Raw genomic sequence first — 8,000 nt, 5'->3', positions numbered from 1 at the left:
CTGAAAAACAAAATACGCGCTTGGAACTAAACCGCAATCTCCCTTCCGTAACCTGGGCGTTCTCTTGCGTGGCGGGGTGGCTCTGAGCGGTAATAAACCTGGAGGAATAGTTACAAAACAGCAGATACAGCAACTACTGAGTCGTGATGTATTAGGCAGTTCAAGTTAATGGACGTGTCCCTCTATTAGAGGAAAGAAATAAGATCTGTCTGTAATCGGGAATCAATTCATAGCTATGAGGAAAGGCACTCTCCTACTCCAAGTTGGATATGTTTACAGTTCACATTATTAGTGTGTATCCTACTATTAATAAGCAGAATGGCTGAGCGAGATGTACGGTCTGCAGCTATAAAGCCTTAAACCACCAAAAAGACCCTCTCGTGGTCTGTAAAGTATTTCCTGGGTGCCTGCGTTCAGAAGAGAGCTGCCGACGTGCGTATCAGTCTTTGTAATGTTTTCCCTTATACGTGCAAGTATTAACTCTCCTTGCCTTCGCTTAAGCCAGAGGCCCAGGCTGCGTGTGTCTTCCTCCATCAGTGAAAAGAAAAAAAACTATTTCCTTCCTTTTTTTTAATTTTTATGACAAACCAGAAACAAAATCCTCAAGCCTTCATTCTTGTAAGCTTATCAACGATGAATGGCATTAGATTGTGAGCAGTTTCAGTAATTTGACCTTGGTTCTGTCACTGTTTATATAGAGCACCTCTGCCGTGGCACTTGAGGAAGCTCTAATTCTCTAGTTTCTACTCTTATGTGTGGTAACAGCCATAGTCCTCTCCCTTCTCCGTCAACTCGGGGTACCAAACTGAGAAGATATGTTTCTCCACCCAGGCCTACTCAATTAAGTCGAACTAAGGGCATTTCTCACTTGAAAAGTCATAAAACTAAAACTAACCCGCGTAAGGACAACAGGAGGTCTCGTAACCTTCTTTATCCGGTTTAGCCTTTCTCAGCAGTTCGTAGGCTTGAAAGTACCCGGTGCAACAAAAAACAGCGGTACAAGGAGAAAAGGTGAGGAAAGGTGAGGAAAGAACAAGGTTTCAGATTTCATCTTTGTAACTACACCGGGACTGCTGTAAAGAGAAGATGTCGCAAAAAGAAGAATGCTCACCCATCTCTGAAGATCTAGGCTCACGCAAGAACTCCACCAAGGAGGGATCTCCTGCAAGAGAACCTTCCTCGGTGGCAATCGGCCCTTAAATGAGGCTTCAGAGGGGTGGAGCCTGACTCCGGTTCTTCCATTCCCACGGGTGAATCGCCTTCACCTGTGCTCCCCCCGCCCCCTCCCAGGTGCTCAATCAGGCCCTGACTTGGCAGTTACCTTACAGTCATGCAAGTCTTAGTGCTTACAGTCTAAGCTATTTAGACTACTGAGACACGCCAGCAAGGACCACCTGCAGAAACGGACAAGAATATACAATATACAATATACGTATATACGTACATTTCTATTTGTTACATGCTGAATTATAAAAGAGCATAAAAAGAACTCCTTAAGGATGCCTTTCTGAGAGCGCGAGAATTCTCCAGCCCCTGGCAGTAGAAACCAAGCTCAGAAGGCAGGAAACCAGCACACGACAGAGCAGTGACCTGCTGGGTGAAAAATGAGAGAAACGAAGGACGAAGTAAGGGTGGGGAAAAACAGGGATGCGTCGCCTGGGAAGAATACAGGGATGTATTCTTGTTTATCTCACAGGAAAAAAGGCCTCACTGGGAGGCTTTTGGTAATAGAAGAGAGATTATAAACAGGAAGAAGACCTGCTTTTTATGTGGTCCGTGTAATGCTACAACACAATTGAAAGTACAGCGACAACGGCAGGGTGGGAAAGTCCTAGGCTGCAGCAAATAAAGACAAGCCCAAACGCAAGAACTGCCACAGATGCACAAACAAACAAACAAACAAATTCTGCTTACCTTCAGAAAGCCCCTGGTGTGCAAAGATCTCAGCCAAGGTGCCCTCGTTTCCACTGCCAACCCTCAAATGAGGTCTGGGAAGGGGCGGATCCTGGCTCCTCCCCTTCCGGTCACTCAGCTGCATTAAATACACCTGAGCTCTCTGAGGTTGGCCCCGCCTTCCCGCCAGGTGCTCAATCGCTGCTTCGAGCCCCGACCTAGCATTTCTGCTACAACATGAAATGAAAACTCACTTTCCGAGCGTAACGAAAGGAAACTTGCACCGAGATCCTTCGTGGGAAAACATTACTTCATAGAATGTCAGTATATGGATCACGAGAGATCACGAAACGTTGTTGACATGGAAATGGAAAGTGTAACCAAAAGTTCGATTCTTCTCTTCCCCACATTTCGTGTTTTCGGCTCCCCGTGTATACAATGGCTGTGGTACTGCTGGTATTGCTTGTCTGTGGGTGGCCTATGCGATAATGGAAGATCGCAGCGGCTGCTACGGGTCGAGCGGTCGCAATGAAAAGACAGGCCTCGGTAGCACGTTCTCACGGAGAGAAAAGTAGCTAAAGCTTAATTAACAGATGCATAAATATACGCACTAATATGTACGTGTATATACAGTGTCCGACGCAACGCTGAGCTCAGCTAGCGCTTTTGCCAAAGGTACCGTGAGACAGCTCGATAATAGTAATATGCAAGTGCCGCCCCAGAACTTGGCCCGTGACGTCGGAGGTTGATGTCGGTGGTGTGACGGAAGAGTCTGAATCTTCCCACCGGTGTTCCCTTACGCTTTGCTGCCACGTGACGGACGGCGCGGAGGGGCGGTCTGACAAAATAGCACCTGATACGGAAGTGTGTATGAAGCAAAGGTGTGTCACTGAATTCCTTCATGGTTTGAAAGCGTTTCCCCTTTTCCTATCACAATAGACCGAAAGAGTCCGTCCGCCGTCTCCTCCGGCCCAGGGACAAGGCTGACAGGTTGGCAGTTCCCCAAGGCATCCTTTTAACCCTTCTTAAAAATGGGCGTGACGTCGCCCTTTTCCCAGCCGTCGCGGACTTCACTTATGACTTCTGAAATATCATCGAGGGTGGCTTGGCAACTACGTAAGCCAATTCCCTCGAAGCTCCGGGACGCGTTTCTTTGGGACCCGCCGGGTTCCTCAGGTGGCTGCAAACCCGATCGTCGCTTCCGGCCGGGTGGATGCTGTCCTCACCTTGCAACCGATCCTCTCGAGGCGTGGGTGAAGAGCACCTGACGATGAGGAATGAGGCAAAAATGCCGTTATATACCTCAGCCTTCTCCCCTTCCGTTGTTAACGGCCTGCCTGTATAGCTCCCTAGGGTGTGGTATGCCGGCTTGAACTTTCTTTTTCTGGTTCAAGTACCTGTATTTTCTCGGTGCTCCGAAATGACGTCACGAGTTTGTCAGGACCTATTGAAGAAATACAAGGCTCTATCGGCAATGGGAACGACGGTGCCTGAGAGATAAACGGTTCTTGGCGTTCTAGAAATAGCAAGGTACGGAAGGAATGTAGCGTTCTTGCAGGACTTTCCAAAGTGCTAAAATTTAAACAAACCTTTGATAGAAAAATAATAAAAATAAGAAGTCAACGTTTGCGTATCTTAGCAATACTGCAGCGTCGTAGATCACGGTATTTGCTTAGAACGAGATGTGTCGTATGAAACGGAGAACTGAACGTAGATGCTGAAAAGAAGGTCGCTTTAGCATTAAAAAAAATGGTGGTATAGTTCTGACCGTGAGCGACGTTCGGCTGCTCGGAATACGTGGTTATACAGCGTTGCTCCGGGCTTGCGGGAACGCTGCAAAAAGCTGTGGCTCTGAATGAATTTCAGAGACATTAAGAATTAGATTTCACTCTCCTCAGAAAGAGGCATGGCGCGCACTTGAAAAGGCCATCCTATTTTGAGCTGTAAAAAGTCCTTTGTACAACGAAGCTAGAACGAGGCAGAAGATTCACCGGCCGTTCGACACGGTCAAGAACAAAACCATGAGGAAATCTTTCAAGCTGGATGCCAAAAACAAACAAAACAAAACAAAACAAAACAAAACACCGTGAACCCGCTACCGAAAGATCACTTCAAATAGTTAGCTGGAAACTGAAAGTCCTTATTATTTATTTTTTTCCCCTCTCCATCTCTAACATGTCACTCCAAACTTAAACGCACGAAAGGCGGTTTCGCATATTCACGCCACAGAGTACTTTTTAAATACTGGCTTTACAGTTGTCAGATATTTGTACGCTGAACGGAAATGATATCGTACATCTAATAAAAATAACCTGCAGTAGGGGTAGGAACTGAATCCGGGCCCAGTGTAACCTTGTGGTACCGCGGGAAGCCACGCATCGACGTTCGAGACAACTGAATGTTTATTGACTTACCGCAGCGTTGCAACGGAAGTTTCTCTTTCGACCTTATTCAGACACGGTGTTTTCCATCCGCATTTATTTAAGTGATCCGGAGCATACGTCCGTGCGTTTTTCCGCCTTTCCACTCGCAAAATGGCTTAGGCATATAGTAGTTCTGTTTCAAACCCCTTTAAATTTAGAGCGGCGGATTCTGATTCGCTTCTACGTTAACTCGTCGTTGCTTATGATTTCCATACATTTCCCCTTTGTAGAGAATAATTATTCGACGCTTTTTTCACGTTATATCTCCGTCATATTACTTGCTAACGTTTTACGGCTTGTGGCTTTTGGCACGGAGCTCTTTTTTTATTATGAAAAAGAGGTTTGCGCTCCATGCTATGTGCAGCTAGAAAAAGGTCTACTAAAGATGGAAACAAAACTACGTCTTGCGTGCCAAGGGCTACGATTGCCAGCTTCGGTTGGGTGATTGTACGGGAGCACGTGGGATCGAAACACTCCGTTGGCAGTGTTGCGTATAGTTGGAGAATAAACTGCAACCACAGCGGTTTAAAAGCAGCCCGTTCTTGTGCCTCTGAAACTAGATCTTTGTTTCACTGTGCACCCCCAGCTGCTTTGAAAAGGTCTGACGAACCACACGTCTCTTGATCGGCACGGAAACTAGCGTCGTATCTTCTCTTGGCCAACTGCAACGTTTCTTTTGGCCGCTGTCCTGACACTCGCTTGTCGCAGAGGGTAGCTCGGGCTCGCCCGTTTGTTCACTTTCTCGTCAGGACTACTGCCGTATCCTCAGACGTTTAAATCGTCCGTCCTCCGTTCTCCATCTCCGATTTTAAAGCGTCGGGCGAGGTCGTGCTGGGAGGAAGCCTAAAGGAGAAACCGCGCGGAAACCCAACTTTCCACGTGCTTGACTACATCATATCTTTTTAAAGAGTACAAAAATTTGTGAAGGAATAAAGAACATTTCATTCTTTTGCCCGAATGCCCTTTCAAATGACTAATATCAGAAATATTTTCTACAGTTTTCAAATCCCTCCAAAAATAATGAAGCGTTGTTTCCCTCTCAAAAAACAACGTTCCCAGTGAGCGCTTCGTGCTGTGAATTTCCCTTCTGCATCGACCCGATGCCGGAATGAAAGAATCTGCCGGAGGGAAAGAATGTACCTAGAATGTTCTCCCACCATCTGCTCTGTCACAGAGACGGCTGTCAAACTCCCTTCGCCGAAGTACTCGATGACACGGACAGAAGGTCAGTCTTCATTTTTTCAGTCTTCGTTTGAGAAGAGGACGGGGAAATCGGAGAGGTTCCTCTGTAGACACTTCCTCTCCCGGGATTCCCCCAAACGTATGCGTTTCCCTCTCCTTTGCCGTGCTGAAGAATAACCGCTGACGACAGAAGACCGTTTCGAGTGCCTGAGACGTGGCGACGTTACGTGAAACACCCGGAAACCATGTCACGTTGTAACCCGAAGGGACAGCGTTACGCAAAATGTAGTACAGATGAGTGCGATGCAAAGAATACTCGTAGAACAACGTCAACCTTTTATGTACGCTAAACTGGACGAAGCGATCGCTTACGGCACGCGGAACCAAATGATATGTTCATAAAAATCAGTGAGTGCCACCCGCTGAGTGTGAACAGGATTTCACGTAACGGTCACGTTCGCATCTAAGTTACTGTAGCGCAAAACTGAAGTAGCTTGACTAACCCCAGTTATCACGATTAAGTATTTCTAATTGAACAATTGACCTAAAGCATTTGATTAGCAATGAGTGCTAACTCAAGATACGTACATACTCGAGATCTATTCAAGTGCTCAAACAGCAGGCGTCCTCGACACCAGGACGCCTGCATACAAACTGTACTTCAAAGAAAACGCTAGATACAAAATGTCACAAGGGATGAGCCCTTCTTGCTGCGTGCGCTCTGGGTTCGATCGCTCACTCCTTGCAAACGTCTACATTGCTACCAGAGATGAATAGTAGCACTTACTGTTCAGGTTAGTGTTTGCTGTTGGCAAAAGTACACTTTTCGGATAACTTGTCACCCCCCCCACACACACACACACACAAAAATAAAATGAAAAAAGAAAAAATTCTCCTAAGATGGAATTTTCGTATAAATCCCACGGTGCTCTGTACTTATCTGAAGTTTATATAACCTTAAGAATATGCCAGTAGAGCAAAACATAATTTGGAGTATACCGCATGGCAGAGTAGGAAGTTTTCTGGGCTCGTGCGATATTGCGAGGGAAGGCAGATTATTCCTTACTGAATACTGGCAGAGATTTCTGTCTGTTCCGCCAGATTTTCTGTATCTGTCCTTCGGAGTGGCGTTCTTTCTGCCCTTAGCGTTTTTTCTTTTTTACATAATTTTGGGCACCTTTATTGTCGCTCTCTGCCCGTCCGTTGTTCTTTGATGCCGACGGCGTGTATTGGGGCCCTAAGTCCGAATCTGAATTTCCGGTTACCTAGCTTGTATTCCTGTAGACTGTGTAGAAATTCTAGAAATGTATCGTACTAAATTTAAAAGGTAAGGAAATTTCCCTATGTCCCCTTGCCCTTCCGTATACGTACGCAGGAAAAAAAGAGTGCCGGTGCTGAGCCAAAGAAGTAAGTCCGATTGCTTTGCTCCAGATCTATTCAACGGAACTCTCTTGACGCTTTGGGACTGCCAGTTTTGAAGCAAGTAGTTAAGATTTAATCTCTCTCTCTCTCTCTCTCTTTTTTTTTTAAAGGCATAGGAAGCATTTAGTGCTCGACTTCCAGATGTACCCGGCTTAACCCTCTTTAAGAATGTAACTCTTTCAGTCCTTAAGCACAGTATTGCAAACAGAAAATATCGACAGTAGTAGACATTTTTAGTAGCTGTGACACAGAGCTGAACTGATCTTTATTTATTGTTTTATCTAATAACTTCACAGTTGCAATATTACGTTTGCACTCACGTGGCTTTTGCGCACTTCTCCCCCGCTTCGTTGACGTGCTTAATCGACCTCGATAAACTTCTTAAATGCTTCTTCCTGCCATAAATATTAAAAAACTCAAAGCCGGTGGTTCAGCTTTTTACTCTCTACGGCCCAGTTATCTGAAATGAAACGCGCCTGAAAATGGAGTAAAAGACTTTCCTCGCTAGTGCTTGCGATACATTCCTTGTGCTTACCCTACTGTTTCTCTGCATTTGTAGATGGTTTTCTGAAGTGTCTGTTTTGTTTTTCCCCGCGCCCACGGTCTAGAGCAACGTCGCTACGTGTTGTGTAAACTCCACGGCCGGTTTGGGTCGTCAAGATACGCGTGACAGGTGAAGTATGTTGACCGATGCAATTGGAGTTAAAGCCCACACTACGTCGTTAATTTAACGATATCAAACTTTATTTTGGAAAGCGCACCGAGATACGCGTACTCTCTTAAAATCTTGATGTAATAGGCTTTAGGAAGGAAAAGACTGCTGTGGTTGCTTGTGAAATCCATCAGTCGTCGCGTTCTGAAGTTCTCCAAGGGACTGGCGCTGTCTTCGCAACAGAAAAGCTGCCAAAATTCCAGTGGATTTTTGCTAGGATCACGGCGTATGAAAGACATAGGGACAATTGCTCTTGCTCCTTTTCAACCTTTCACGTGCCTTAGTATCATTTTAGTAGTATTAGATTAATATCTAGCTTGTTGTGAAGTGTCTTATTCATCCCTTACGTGCAGTTTGGGGTCTGTGTG

Source organism: Meleagris gallopavo, chromosome 4, assembly GCF_905368555.1.
Source record: "Meleagris gallopavo chromosome 4, MGAL_WU_HG_1.1, whole genome shotgun sequence".
Lineage (NCBI taxonomy): Eukaryota > Metazoa > Chordata > Aves > Galliformes > Phasianidae > Meleagris > Meleagris gallopavo.
The sequence above is the reverse complement of the archived record's forward strand: the minus strand, read 5'-3'. Positions refer to the sequence as shown.